Source organism: Nannospalax galili, unplaced genomic scaffold, assembly GCF_000622305.1.
Source record: "Nannospalax galili isolate Female #2095 unplaced genomic scaffold, S.galili_v1.0 scaffold40, whole genome shotgun sequence".
Taxonomy (NCBI): domain Eukaryota; kingdom Metazoa; phylum Chordata; class Mammalia; order Rodentia; family Spalacidae; genus Nannospalax; species Nannospalax galili.
The window spans coordinates 358,520-374,297 of NW_008347810.1; the positions used below are offsets into that span (position 1 = coordinate 358,520).

General features: G+C 38.7%; 1 protein-coding gene across 2 annotated transcripts in view; it reads right to left on the reverse strand.

Annotated features, from left to right (window-relative positions):
* The window catches only part of Xkr4 (XK related 4), a 509,976-nt gene that overhangs the window by 101,703 nt on the left and 392,495 nt on the right, over positions 1-15,778 (reverse strand). The gene's annotated exons all lie outside the window — the stretch shown is intronic.

Sequence of the window (15,778 nt, forward strand, 5' to 3'; positions counted from 1 at the left end):
TCTCTCCCTTCCTCAGAACAAAGCAGTTACCTTAAAAAACAAAACAAAACAAAACCACCTAACTTAAGAGCTAGAAATTATGTAGAGAAAAAGATTTTGGTTTAATCGCTCAAAACTCAGTACCACAGGTTTTCTTGGTTCCACTCTGATGTCTGAGACCCCTTCAATCATCAGTACTAAAAATATTTAGAGTTTTCAAGACTAACTTTTATTTCAATCAGACTGCTCTTTATGTCACTGATTGTCCATTGGGTGTCCTTCATCTTGTTCTCTGGCTAGAATTCCAGATATAGAGGAGGATGGGCATTTTATTAAGTCACCCTGTCCCAGAGCTGTGACTAATATATACAAACAAGATAAAGTTTAATAAATTGTCTGGTAGCATCAGGCATGTGAATAGAAATGTATAAAGCACAGGAGAGGAAATCAATTCCTGGCAAGCTGAGAACACACCAAAAGAAAGAAAGGAACTGCGGAAGTGTACAAGCTTGGTTGTTCTTCTGAGCAAACTTGACAGGCATCTTGACTGCTGGGGAGCATTGTAACCAGGGCTGACTCAGTCTCGGGAGTGAGAGAGGAATTGAATGTCATTCATTCTTTGACTGATATCCTACCTACGTCCTACCTAAAGTGTTTGACAGGCATGTTCCATTTATTGTGAGAGGTTAATGTTACTCTTCTTCAAAATGAATAGTTTAATAAACCAAGCATGAAAGCCAAGTTAAAGAAGTCTCAAATCCCCCAGTCTCAGGGTCCCAGTCCTCCATTGACAGAGAGAGCACAGAAGGAGCTGAGGAGCTCATTAGCTGTCCTGTAAAATCGTACAGGTTAGAAAATACAGCATTCTAAAAGTAATGGCCTCAGGAAAAACATCTTGCTTGAAATACATTTTAAATTCAAACATCATTGCCGGTAATCTGCAGCTTCTTCTCTGTGAAGGATGGTCTTTGAGCTGTCTGCTAGACTGTAGGGGATAGATGCCTGGCACTTGACACATTTTTAGGTGAACAGTATGGCAGTGGTACACACTGATACTGACATAGTAAAAAATATTGTCAAAGCATCACAGAACTCGTAAGTGGAACTGTGAGGTCTATCACTGTTACCCTAGTCTTCTTTTCTTGATCAACACTCTTGGAAGACTATTTTATATATGCTCTGCTCACTTACTAATCTTCGAGGCCCAAACAGGAGCTCTTAGCTCTTAACCCATTAGTCCTCTGTGACTTCAACCTTGTGACAATGTGTGGACTTAGTCTCCCCTCACCTTTGCCACATAAAATAGTTTCTAATATTTTCTTGCACTCTCTGACCTTTTAACTACCAACATTACTTCATAACTGGCTGAATAAAGGCCCCAAATAGCTCTATAGATCTTGTTTTTAATGGAGACTGCTTCATGCCCCACTCCTAAGCTCTTCCTCCTGGTTTTTCAACTGCATAGGATAGCCCCTCAATTCAAAAAAGAAATAGAGCTAATTTTTTTTTCTCTTGGAGTTAATGGATTTTTTTACTAGTCAATTTTTCACAAAAGAAGAATTTATCTTTTTTAAAACAATAAATGTGGAACTGGAGAGAAGGCTCAGTGGTTAAGAGCACTGGGTGTTTTTGCAGAGGAACTGGGTTTGGTTTCCAGCACCCATGTGGTGGCTAACAACCATCTGTAACTCCAGTTTCAGGAGATCCAGCACTCTCTTCTGACCTCTGCAGGCACTGTACAACTTAAGTGCACTTGCATACATGCAGGAACACTCCTATAGATAAAATAAAATTTAAAACATTAAAATATTTTTTTAAAAACCAATAAAACATTATCAGAAGGGGCTGCCTGTCTTGCCTTTTTGTAAGTCTTTGATCCCTGGAGACTCTCTGTGCAGTAGAGACACCCACTGACCAGAGTAGATGACCATGACCATGACTTTAGGAGTCATTTCCTGAGAGCTTTGGTTGTTGTTGAACTGGATCTGGTGGTGGAAAGACAGAACCATTGCCCCCAAACTTTATTGTACAAACTCATCACAATGGAACTACTCCCAGTCTTCTTTTGAAGTTGGTCCATTAAAGCAGATTGGTTTTGATCTTTCTTTTACATAATCTTCTAGGTCCTAAAAATTGGCAGAGTGACTTAGGTCTGCCAAGGCTGAGCCCTGCGATCCCACTGTGAGTGGAAATTTAACCTCCAGGACTGGCTGGCTGGAGGCCAAACATCTCAGACCCTCAGACACCTGTTCTCAGCACGGCTGGGCATAAAGTTGCAGATTCAGGTAGAGGATGTCTTGGTATGTAAGAGGGCAAAGTTCAGAAACAGGAAAACTGCTGGTTGGGACAATAATCTCTTACAGTTATCTTCAGCCAAGCATGGTTATGAATTCAGATAGCACAAGGAAACATGCCCTGAGATTCAAAAAATCTATCATCTATCTATCTATCTATCTATCTATCTATCTCATCATCTATCTATCCATCCATCATCTATCTATCTATCTATCTATCTATCATCATCATCATCTATCTATCCATCCATCATCTATCTATCTATCTATCTATCTATCATCATCATCATCTATCTATCCATCCATCATCTATCTATCTATCTATCTATCTATCATCATCATCATCTATCTATCCATCCATCATCTATCTATCTATCTATCTATCTATCATCATCATCATCTATCTATCCATCCATCATCTATCTATCTATCTATCTATCTATCATCATCATCATCTATCTATCCATCCATCATCTATCTATCTATCTATCTATCTATCTATCTATCTATCTATCCATCCATCTATCATCTATCTATCTACTATCATCTATCTATATCTATCTACCTATATCTATCTATCATCTATCATCTATCTATCTATCTATCTATCATCTATCTATCTATCTATCTATCATCTATCTATCTATCTATCTATCTATCTATCTATCTATCTATCATCTATCTATCTATCTATCTATCTATCTATCTATCTATCTATCATCTATCTATCTATCTATCTATCTATCTATCTATCTATCTATCATCTATCTATCTATCTATCTATCTATCTATCTATCTATCTATCATCTATCTATCATCTATCTACCTATATCTATCTATCATCTATCATCTATCTATCTATCTATCTATCATCTATCTATCTATCTATCTATCTATCTATCTATCTATCTATCATCTATCTATCTATCTATCTATCTATCATCAATCATCTATCTGTCATCTATCATCTATCTATCAAGAGAGACAGTTTGCACACGGGATTCAGTCCCCTCCTTCTATATGGGTGCAGTCACCATGCTTGGTGGCAAGCGTCTTTACCAGATGAGCCATCTCTTTGGCCTGGTTCTGGGGTTTTCACATGCAGTGCTGAAGCTGTTTTCTGCAGGTAAGCTCAGGCTACATAGCCACCATCACAGACAGAGCAGGCAGCCTGTTAGGCCCAATTACACAAGAATGGGACTACCTGGCCTGAGCTGCTGCAGCTCATTCTGGGAAAAACCTCCACACCTAGTTCTTTTCTCTTCCTTTTTGTGTATGTCTGGGCAGGCACAAGTGACCGGTAAGATCTGACTAAGGGTGATAGTACTGAGGGCCACACTTGGTGGCATGCAGCCCAACTGAATCCTTCTCCAAGACTGTGCTGCTCCAATCAGTCATTTACTTTTCTACACCTTGAAAGAGGCACTTTCAAGTCAGAAAGCTGAATCTATGATTTTCAGGCCCTCTTCTCCTAGGAAGGAAATATTTCACAAGTCCTCCTTCATGGAAGTTGTCATATTAAGGTTCCAACAAATTCTTAGAGTCACTTCTTATAAAACTAAAGGCATATGAAAGAACCAGAGTATAGTGCCTTTCTGTGATAGACTTTTCCTTTCCATTGAGAATTATGCTTTAGAATTTTATCCTTATTAATGCAGCTGTGGTTTATTCATGTTCATTGTAGTATAGGGTTCCATAACAAGACTGTATCAACAATTAAAATTTTTCATTTTGTAACCAACATACATTTTGTTTGTTTCCTGGAATTACAAATAATGCTGCTAAGAATAATCTTGTGTTTATTTCCTAATGCATGTTTGAGATAGTAATATTTCTAGATGCTTTGTTCTCAGGCCACCCTCCCCCATGCTCACCTGCACTTCACATTATGTAACTTAAAATTTTTTGACATATATGATCATAATGTGTACTTCCACATTTCCTAAAATATTTAAGCATTTTTGTAGCTTATTAGCAATTTATATCTGCTTTTCAATGAAATACTCAAATACCTTTTCTTTTCATTGATTCATATGTCTTTATATCTTCTTCATGCAAACTCTTTGTCAGTTGTCTTTCCTACAAATATCTAATGCTTATCTACTCTCACTTTTCTGTGTGAAATCTAATGGATGAAGAAATCCTCATTTAAAAATAGTTGAATTATTTCTCATTTTATATGTGGATTTCATTTTCTGTATCTTTATAGAAATAAATCCATATTCTGAGTTGATAAAGGTTTCCTTCTTATACTTTCTTCTTAATGGTTTTAAAATTTGACCTTTTATATTTTTATTACTCCAGAATTACTTTTTGTTTATATTCAAAGATAGAAATTATTTTTATTATATTTTTGTCAATTGTGTTTTTGACAATTTCAAATATATATAATACATTCTGGTTATTCTCACCACATCCCCTTAGCCCCGTTCTGCCAATTGACAGTCCTCTTCCCAAGTCCCTATCTCCTATTTATGTCCTTTTGTTTTGCTCCATGACTCACTGAATTTAAACAGGGACACCTATGAGATCATGGGTTTGGAACTATTCACTAGAGCCTGGTAGGAACGTCCATGGATACTTTACTGAAGAAAAATATTGCCTATTTCTCAGGATCCGAAAGTAGCCAATAGTTCAACAAGGAGGGATGGAACTCTGTGAGCCCCACCCTGATCCATGATTGACTAATGACAGACCCAGGCTTGTGCTGGCCAAATGGAGGCAACCTCAGCTGCTGCAGGCTCAGGATTGCACTATGTGTCATGTGCAGAATACAGCATGTTGTGCCCTCCTCCCTATCTTGTGTCTCTTACATTCTATTTGGGCCCTGAACATTAGAGAGGGTTTTATAAATGTCCTGTTTAGCGCTGACCACCCAACTGTCATTTATTCTCAGCACCAGAGAGCCACATGTCTCTGCATTCATTGTTGTTCATTTCAAACAAGTTCCCAGGTTAAACATGGGAGTAGCATTCATCTATGAGTACAAACATATATGTTTAGAAGGCAATTTCAGACATGTTAATTTAGCTACACAAAAAAGGAAGAGCCCCCCCCCCACAAAGAAACCTAAGACCTCATCAGCAATAGAATTTTCACTGGATTTATAGTACCAGGAATGAATTCTTCTGTGTGGAGCAGGCCTCAAATAGAATCAGAGACCAGTTGGTTACCCCCATAACAGTTGTGCCATTATTTCACAAGTAGACACATTTTGCCTGGCAGACTGGCATTGCAGTTTGTAGGGTTCATGACTGGTTACGATGTTTGATGCCTTTTCTTTCCTAGCAGCCCTGTGTAGCACCTTCTAGCACCAATGAAGCTAACTAGATGGGTGGAAGCTTTCAGCTAAGTTCAGGCTTATTTTTTCTGTGTCTTGCAAAGAAGGCATGTGTCTTCAGTGATAGGATCTTATCAGCTAGTTTTAGTGAGAATCCAAGAGGAATGGCAAGAGTATGTGTCAAATATGGGTTCTATCTCTCACAGTGGGCCTTAAATCCAACCAGAGAGTGGTTGGTTGCTCCTACAACACATGCCACTATTGAGTGGGCATATTTTGCCAGGTCACTTGTTTTTGTAGCTCTCAGAGAAGACTGTAAGTTCCATATCAGTCTTTAAAGATACCTGCTTATTCATGTTCGTTGTTTCTCTATTCACAATAATTAGAAAATGGAAAATAGGTTTTTCTTTACTTCTGAGTAGAACTCCATTGTGTAAGTGAACCACAGTTCTATTATCCACTCATCAGTTGAAGGACACTTAGGTTGCTTCCGTCTCTTAACTATTGTGAAAAGAGCAGCAACAAACATGGATGTACAAGTGTCTGCAATAGGATGAGTCCTTTGGGGGTATATGCCAAGGAGTGGTATAACCTGGTCAAATTGCAGGTTCATTTTTAGTTTTTTAAGAGTTCGCTACACTGCTTTTCATATGAGTTCCAAGAGTTTGTAATCCCACCTGCAGCAGATGAGCATTCCCCTTAACCCACATCATCTCCAGAACTTAGTATCATTTGTTCTTTTGATTTTAGTCATTTGACTGGGGCAAGATGAAATCTTAAAGTGGTTTAATTTGTATTTCTCCAATTGTTAACAATGTTGAACACCTTTTAAGATGTTTCTTAGTAATCTTTATTTCTTCTTTTGAGAAATCTTTGTTCAGATCCTCAACTTATCTTCTAATTGGGTCACTTGCTTTCTTGATTCTTTGAGTTCTTTATATATTCTGGATGTTAAATCTCTGTAATATGTGTTGCTGTTGAAGATTTTCTCCCACTCTGTGGGTTTTCTCTTCACTTCCTTGGCTGTTCCTTTTGCTATACAGAAGAATTTTAGCTTAATGAGGTCCCACTTGTTGATTCTTGACTTTAATTCCTGAGCAATTGATGTCCAGTTTAGAAAGTCCTTTCTTAAACCTATATCTTGTAGTTATTGTCAATGTTTTCTTCTAACAGTTTCAGAGTTTCAGGCTTCACATTGAGGTCTTTGATCCATTTGAAGTTGACTTTTGTGATGAAATCATGGAATTTTCAGGTAATTGGATGGAAATAGGAACTATTATACTAAGTGAAGTAACAAAGACCCAGGAAAAAAAATGATGTATGTTTTCCCTCATGCGGATCCTCACACCAAATCTTTGTATGTGAGTATGTACCCAGATGTAACTGCAGGAACCAGAATAATGAAAGGAGCCAGGGAGGTAAAGGGAAAGAAAGAACCCAAGAGAAAACAGTAGGAGACAGGTACTACTAAGGGAGAAATGGATAAAGATGGGGGTATTTAAATGGGAGGGGAGGAGGGAGGGTTATGCAAGGAACCTTGGGGATAAAGAGAAAGAAGGAGCTCAAGAGAGGTGGGACCATAGGAAACTGGTATTTTGAAGGGAGAAATAGGGACTATGGGGACACTTTAAATGGGAAACCATGGTGGAAGTGTTAGTGAGAGAGAGGGGGGAGATAAATATTGCCTAGTTAGTTTTAAGGAAAAACCAGAGGGAATCATATTAGTCCAACTACCTAATGACAAATTACGCATAGAGTTATCTCTACATGAGTCCATATGTATATCTAAGGGCTACATAGCAGGAAGCAGTGCCAGACAGGAGAAAACTTCCTTTGAGTTGTGGGCCAGGGTGGCCCAAGAGACTCCCAAAATTACACAGGTTATTGCCACAGCCTTTGATGGCCTCCCAGAACTTAATGGTAAGACCCTACTGCTGAAGACAGAATATACTTCAGACACAGGTTTTGGAGCAATAGAGCTGCAACTGACCTAAAACCACTTCCCCTGAAGGCTAGCTCTCATGGCTTTAGAGAGCGCTATGAAGGTGCCAAGGGAAAACATCAATCGATGGTCCAACACCAGCTTCAAGACCAAATAACCATATCAGTGACTGTCACAGCATATGACCTTGGTGCAGTAGTGGCACTTTTATCTTTTGGGCAACCAACAGCTACCTAGTTGGACTTAAAGTCCACTCAATGGGAAAAAAAACTCAAGTGTGGTTCTGTAAACATAACCAAATACACATGGCCAGAGAGGTCATAGATCTTAGAGAAAACCCCAAGACTGTCACACCCCTAGACAAGTGTAATTTCTTACTATGTACAAAATATGTACCCTTATATTTGCAGACAAATATTTCAGTCACCACTCATCAAAGAAGCTTCTTTTTCACCAGACAGAGACTATTACAGAGTACCACAACTGGTCACACAACAATGTCTGTGAATTGCCCAAGCCTAAGCGGCACATCTGCAATGCAACCTTAAACCTAAGGCACATGGAACATAGAACAGGGGTAAAGAAGAGGACACTAATGAGTCTCTCAGTTCTCATTAATGAAGCTCCCTCATGCAACAGAGGGCCAGGAACACAAAAGGTCACAAATGGCCAAAATGTAAAGATTAAGAATCTGCAGAATGCTGGTCCTTGGACAGATCTCCTGTACTAAACCTCACCCACTCAGAGCTCAGGGACTATCAGGGAGGATGTGCATGACCATATGGAAACAGAGTCCTACAAGCTCCTTAACACAGATGATAAAATATATGGGTTCAAGGTGTGTGTGGGGGAGATGGGCGGGTGCCAGTGGAGACAGGGGTATAAAGATGGTTAAGATTGTTTGAGATCTTCTGTATGAAATACACAAACATTCAATAAAAACAATTCTTTAACAAAGAAAATGGAAATAGGGCTGGAGAGATGGGTCAGTGGTTAAGAGCACTGACTGCTCTTGCAGAGGACCTGGGTTTGATTCCAAGGACCCACATGGTAGCTAAGAACCATCCATAACTCCAGTCCCAGGGGAATTTGACACCCTCTTCTGACCTCCACTGCATTGCATGACATGGTTGCACTCACATACACACAGGCAATATTCTCATGCACATAAAAAGTATATATTTTTAAGAAAAAGAAAATGAAAAATAGTCTAAATGTCTATCATCTGATGAATGGATAAGAAAAATGTGGTACATTTACACAATGGAGTATTATTCAGCTATTAAGAAAAACAAAATTATGAGATTAGTAGGTAATTGAATGGAACTGGAAGCAATCATCCTGAGTGAGGTAACCCAGCTTCAGAAAGACAAACATTGCATGTTTTCTCTCTCATATGTGAATATTAGATTTGAACAATTGAATATTTAGATATGTATATTTCATGTGGAATACACCTAGAGGTTTGGAAATGTAAGGAGCCATGGGCAAGGGGGGTATCTTTCAAGAGCAGAGAATACAGTGATATAAAGGGGGGTCAGTGGATTAGAGGTGCAAGGATTAAATGTGGCAGGGAAAGTAGGGTGGAATAGAAGAGGCATTGGAGGGATAGCTAATACTAAAGGGTTTTTGAAAACCTATGTGGAAATGTACTATTGTAGAATATTTCTAAGATAAACACATGTAATTATGTAAAGAGAAGTTAGATGGAGCCACCCTATAAGAGGACATTACCCCAAATAGACACCTTATCCTAGCAAATGGGTCACTTTTAATTGTTGGCCAGTGGGATCCCACTGACCCCCAAACATTACAGGTAATTGTCATTGCTCTTTGCTACTCTTCATAGTGTGACGGAGAGGCTATTGCTGAAGACCCAACATACTTGAGTCATAAAACATGGAGAAATAAAGATGTACTAACCTGGAAACTTCAGCCCTACTGTCTAGCTTTCATAATGCTGGAAGGTGCTATGCATGCTGTTGGGGGAGAAAAGTAATAATTTTTTTATGTTTTTATAACTATTTTTTTAGAGCAAAAGGGGTGCTGGAAACTAAGCCTAAGGCTTTGTATATGTTAGGTACATACTCTCCTCGATTCTCGGTGAGAAAGTGCTCATTGATTCTTTCCCTTGTGCCTATTCATTTTTTTTTTAACATCCTAATTTGACATGACTCATGGAATTTGGCTTTCTTCTCTTCCTGGTACTCTCTTCAAACTTAGCATCTCCTCCTAAACACTACTTTAACTCTATCTCACAAATAATAATATGGAATTTCTTACTATTGACTGCAATTAAAAAATTCCATTATGATTTATACTTCATGACTTTTGCTTGTTTTGAGAGCTATATCTTTTAACACACAATGTACTTGCTAATGATTCATAACTTTACAGACAGTGAAAGCTAACTTTAAAACATGAAACTTGCTTTGCAGCACAGAATGTGATCAACTGTAAATGAGCTATGCATTACTTAGATGAATGTTTATTCAAGTTGAGTGCAGTGTTTTAAATGTGTGTGTGTGTATTATTAGATCAAGTTTGAAAACTATGTTTTTGAAATATTCTACTTCCTTATTTTTTTACTATATAACACATTATTTACTAAAATCTGTCAGCTTTAGTAGTACATTTGTCAGTTTCTTATGTTTGATGGTATAATGTTGGATGTGTTATAAGCACTACATTTTTCTGTAGATTTGTAATTACTGTTGATCACTGACAATATATTTTGCTTTACAGTTTCTATTTTGCCTGGTAACTGAATTAAATTTTAAAAATTATATTTTTACTTTTTAGTCTTTTTGACCCTCTAAGTTTCAGAAGTATTAGTATTCTTTTAAGAAATTTATCTCTGTGTGTGCTCATGTGTGCTATGTATATATGTATGTGTACATATGTGTGCTCGTGTGTGAGTGTGGATGTACACATGACATGACACACATATGGAGTTTAGGGGACAGTGTCAGGTGTCAGTCCTCCTTCCAGGCTGTTTGAGGCCGAGTCTCTCGTTTACTTCTGGGTATACCAGGATAGTTGGTCCATGAGTTTCCAGGGATTCTCTCGTCTCTAACTCCTTGGTGTTTGTAGGAATGCTGGCCAGGACAACAGACCTCAGCTTCTACACCCAGCTGTACATAGGCTCGGGGGATTTGAACTCAAGTCCTCACACTTGCGTGCCAAGTGCTTTATCCACTGAGCCATTTTCCCAACTCCTTTTCTTATTTTCTTTAGAAATTTTTGATAATTCTTATGTTTTAATTGATTTGGAATTATTGTTCTATAAAATATATTTATATTGATCAATCTCTACAATATTTTCTTAGTTTTTGCCTTTTTTGAGACAGGGTTTATGTAGTATAGATTGGTCTCCAACTTGCAATGTAGCATAGCCTCACCCCCTGATTCTCCTGCCCTCTCTTCCCAAGTGTATGTGCCATGATACCCACACTTTATTTTCAGCTTCTCTTGCCCTTATTTTATTGAATCATCTCTCCCTCCTCATTCCAGTTGATGCTGGTTTGGAGGCTACTTGCTCTATTTGTATTCTTAAACTTTATCCTACAACTCATTGAGAATGTCTTATCCTAAAATCTAAATCCAAGTTGTTATCTTCCTCCCATGTACTTTTCAGACCATGTTTTTTTTTTCAGTCTGTTCCCTCTGTCCACATCTTTATGTTAGCATTTTTTCCAGAATTTTCCATTATAAAATTCTATCTTGAATTTTAAATACCAGAAATAAGACATTGCTTTTTTAAAATTTTTACTGTTTATTACCATCACTGTTGGCCTCACAGTCGTCTCCCCTGACTTCTTGCATCTTGCACCTTCTTTATGGAATAATTCTTCTTCCTAAACATCAACTGTTTTATGAGCTAATTTAAAGAATGTATATTCATAATAAGTCTTCTTTTCTTTGCATTTATATCATGTAACTGAAACAGATTTCTCTAGATACATACTTCTAGGTCGATAGTTTTTCTCCTCATCCTCATCCTCCTTTATCTTTCTTCGTAGCCCCATGGTTTAAAGATACCATTCGAAAATAATATGAATTCTGTCTTCTTGAGAGCCTAGCACTTAAAGTACATTTATTTGAAGCCAGGTGTGATGGCAAACACCTGTAATCCCAGCACTCCTGAGGCAGAGGCAGGTAGATCTGTGTGAGATGAGGGCAAGTCTGGTTTACCTAATGAGTTCCAGGCCCGCTGGTGCTACAGGGAGACTCTGTCTCAAAAAAAAAAAAAAAAGCATATTTTTTGAAATATTATGGCTTCAGAAATTAATGTACCTTATCACTTGTTATTAGTCCAACATCAGTAGTTTTTGAACCAGAGGGCTATGTTTGTCTTATAATAAGCCATGCTCTCAGGAACAGTAGACCACTGACCGGGCCTTAAAGTGGACCTTGGCAGGCTCATTTCTTAGCGTCCTCCTAATAAGTCTCTCTTTTTAGCCTTTCTGTGGTCTGCTTCCCATTTCCATGCTTTACTCTCCTCCAGGTACAGGGAGCCTACCTGGAGTAACTTCTCACAAACAGCACAGATGTTTTGGTACACTACTATACATGTTCCCCCTTCAGATAGAGCTCAGACTAGGTTACCTCCTCTCACCTGCTTATGTGTCCCTGGGGCTCCACTCACCGAGTCAGTTTGCATCTGGCCTCTCTTACTCCTGCAGTCACACTGGCTAGCTCATCTTCACTCATGATTATACCCAGGATGTTTTCAGATTTTGCCCATTCATCTTGTTTCTGCCCCTTCCTAGTTTACTTAAAGGGGATACTGGGAATTTCCACAGTGCCTTTACTCTTAGCAATTTACTTAACATTTACTTTTAAAGGTTTTTTCATTCTGTTAGTTTGTACATCCAAGATGTCACCATCAGACGACTCTGTAAACCACATGCAGTGGAAATAATGAAAAATGCCAGGCAGAGACATAGTGTCTGAAAGCCTCAGTGCATGTAGATCCTGGGATCAGGTGCCCTGGTAGCTAGACCTTTTGTGGTATGCAGATCAATGAACCTGTGAAGCTTCAAAGGTCCACAGAGATAATCAAGTTCAGCACCTTTACTTTGCAGAGGGAGAAATGGAGGCTCTATGAAGAGGGGTGATTTGCAGAGTGGCCACCCTTGAAACCTGGTCTGGAAGTCTGAGGATCTCATTGCAGACACATGAGATAAAACCATTTCTGATGACACATACTTGGCAATGAATTGTCCATGTCGGAAACTGGAGGTCAAAAGACTATGGGGAGAAAAGTCTTTGAGTCTTCTTTTCATAAGAAAAAGCATGGCCCAAGGAAGCAAAATGTCTTTGCAAATTAATGGATAAGGACTGCTGAGGTCAAACCCAAACACAGCTCAGGAATTTTCCAGGATAGACTTCAACTTCTGTGCAACACCATTCTAATTCGGTTGTGGTAAATATAGGCTTCTGATCAGCAACTTGTCAAATGCATTTATTTTTAAATCACTCCTTACTAAAAAACACATCTGCAGACATTTTCTAGCAGTGCTGCAGCACCAATAAGTTGCTCATTTCTTCAGTGACATACAAGGGTTAAATTTCAGTTGATTAAATATTGTCACCAAAAATAGAATATCTGTAAAGAAAAGCACCTAGAGATTCCTAGAAAATGGGAACCTGTTAATTTGTCTTAATGTTCCTGATTGGATGTATCATATGATTCATTTAAAAATCCAATCTACAACATAACTTATCCTTTAAAGACTAACATGGTACACTTGATGAATACGTAGGACTGGAGAAAAACATGCTGTACTGAAAAGTGATTTGCAGTAAGGCACCTTGTTTGGGGACAGTTCAACATGTGCATACTTTTGCAGAGTATTGCATCTTTCAACCTCAAGCAGAATGCTGACAGGGATCAAGGATAATCTGGAAGTAGAGGGATTTTTTTGTATGTTTGCATATGCACATTTATGTGTGTGTATGCAAACCTGTATGTGTGTGTATGTACATGCGGAGGCCAGAAATTAATTTCAGGTTTTGTTCTTTAGGAGTTCTCCACCACTGAGATTTGAGTCTTGCTGACTAGGCTATGTTGCCTGGCCAGTGAGCCCAGGGATCCTTCTGTCTCTTCCTTCCCAGAGCTGGGATTACAAATGGGAGTCATCACACCCAGCCTTTTATATGAGAGCTGAGGATAGCACTCAGGTCCTGATGCATTCATGGAATGCACTTCAGAGACTGCACTGTCTCCCCAGCCTTCAGTAAATAAGCTCTAAAAGAAAAAGTGACAATTCTCTGGCAATTGCTGAACATTTAAGAAAGGGTAGTTTTCAATAACAAGCAATCTGAGAAAGAGCACATGGAAACACTCCTATTCACAATAGCTGCAAAAAATATAAAATATCTTGGAATAAACCTGACCAAAGACATTAAGGACCTCTACAATGAAAATTTTAAATCTTTAAAGAAAGAGATTGAGGAAGACATCAGAAGATGGATGGACCTTCCGTGCTCATGGATTGGAAGAATTAATATTGTGAAAATGACCATCCTACCAAAAGCCATTTATAGATTCAATGCAATGCCAATCAAAATCCCCGTGACATTTTTCACAGAATTAGAAAAAACCATCCTAAGATTTATATGGGAGCACAAAAGACCTTAGTTAGCCAAAGCAACCCTAAGCACTAAGAGCAATGCTGGGGGATTACTATACCAGATTTTAAGCTCTACTACAGAGCTATAGTCATAAAAACAATATGGTACTGGCACAAAAATAAACCCATAGATCAATGGAACAAAATTGAAGACCCAAATATGAGTAAATGCAATTTCAGCCACCTGATATTTGACAAAGGGGCCAAGATATTCACTGGAGGAAAGACAGCATGGTCAGTGAATGGTGCTGACAAAACTGGATCTCCACCTGTAGAAGAATGAAACTAAACTCCTATCTTTCACCCAGCACAAAACTCAATTCCAAATGGCTCAAAGACTTCAATGTAAAGTGTTAAACACTGAAACTGTTAGAAGAAAACATTGACAAGAACCTACAAGATATAGGTGTAGGAAAGGATTTTCTAAACTGGACATCAATTGATCAGGAAGCTAGGGCAAGAATTAACAAATGGGACCTCATTAAACGAAAAAGCTTCTGTACATCAAAGGAGGCAACCAGGGAAGTGAAGCCAAAACCCACAGAATGGGAGAAAATCTTCACCAGCGAAACATCTGATAGAGGCTTAATATCCAGAATTTATAACAAACTAAAAAAACAGAGAATCAAGACAAGAAGTAACCCAATTAAAAGATGGGCTATGGATCTGAACAGAGAGTTTTCAAAATAAGAAGTAAAGATTAGCTATGAAGCTTCTTAAAAGATGTTCAACATTACTAATGATTAGGGAAATGCAAATTAAAACCACTTTAAGATTTCATCTTATACCTGTCAGATTGGCTAAGATCAAGAGGACAAATGATACTAAATGTTGGAGAGGATGTGGGGAAAGGGGACCACTCATCCACTGCTGGTGGGCCTGCAAACTGGTTCAACCCCTATGGAAAGCAGTGTGGAGAACTACTATAAAACTACAAATGAACCTACCATTTGACCCAGTTATACCATTCCTTGGCATATACTAAAAGAACTCATGCTATTGCAGAGACACTTGTACATCTATGTTTGTTGCTACTTTTTTCACAATAGCTAAGAGATGGAAGCAACCTAAGTGTCTCTCAATTGACCAGTGGATAAGGAAAATGTGGTTCATTTATATGATGGAGTTTTACTCAGCAGTAAAGAGAGATGAAATCATGAAATTTGCAGGTAAATGGCTAGAACCAGAAACTGTTATACTAAGTGAAGTAACATGGACTCAGAAAAAAAAAAAAATCAACGTATGTTCTCCCTCATATGTGGCTTCTAGAACCAAACCCTGATAAGTGAGTATGTATCCAGATATAACTACAGGAACAAGGAAATGGAAAGGAAACAGGGAGGTAAAGGAAAAGAAAGAACCTGAAAGAGAAGAACAGTAGGAAACAGGCCTTAATAACAGAGGTATGGATAAAAATTGGGTTAGTTTTTTCACCCTTCCATCTCCGCCACTGTTCTCTGCTCCTGGTTTGGGCCCTGCGCCATTCCTGGTCTTGGGTCCCCAGACACCTGGGAAACTGGTGCTGCTCCCTGATCCTTTTCGCCCAGGCCAGCTTGGTGCCTTCCTTGGGCCGCAGGAGCACTGCTTCCTCGGGACCTGGCCCCGCCCTCACCTCTCCCTGCTTCCCGGACCTGCACCACTGGCT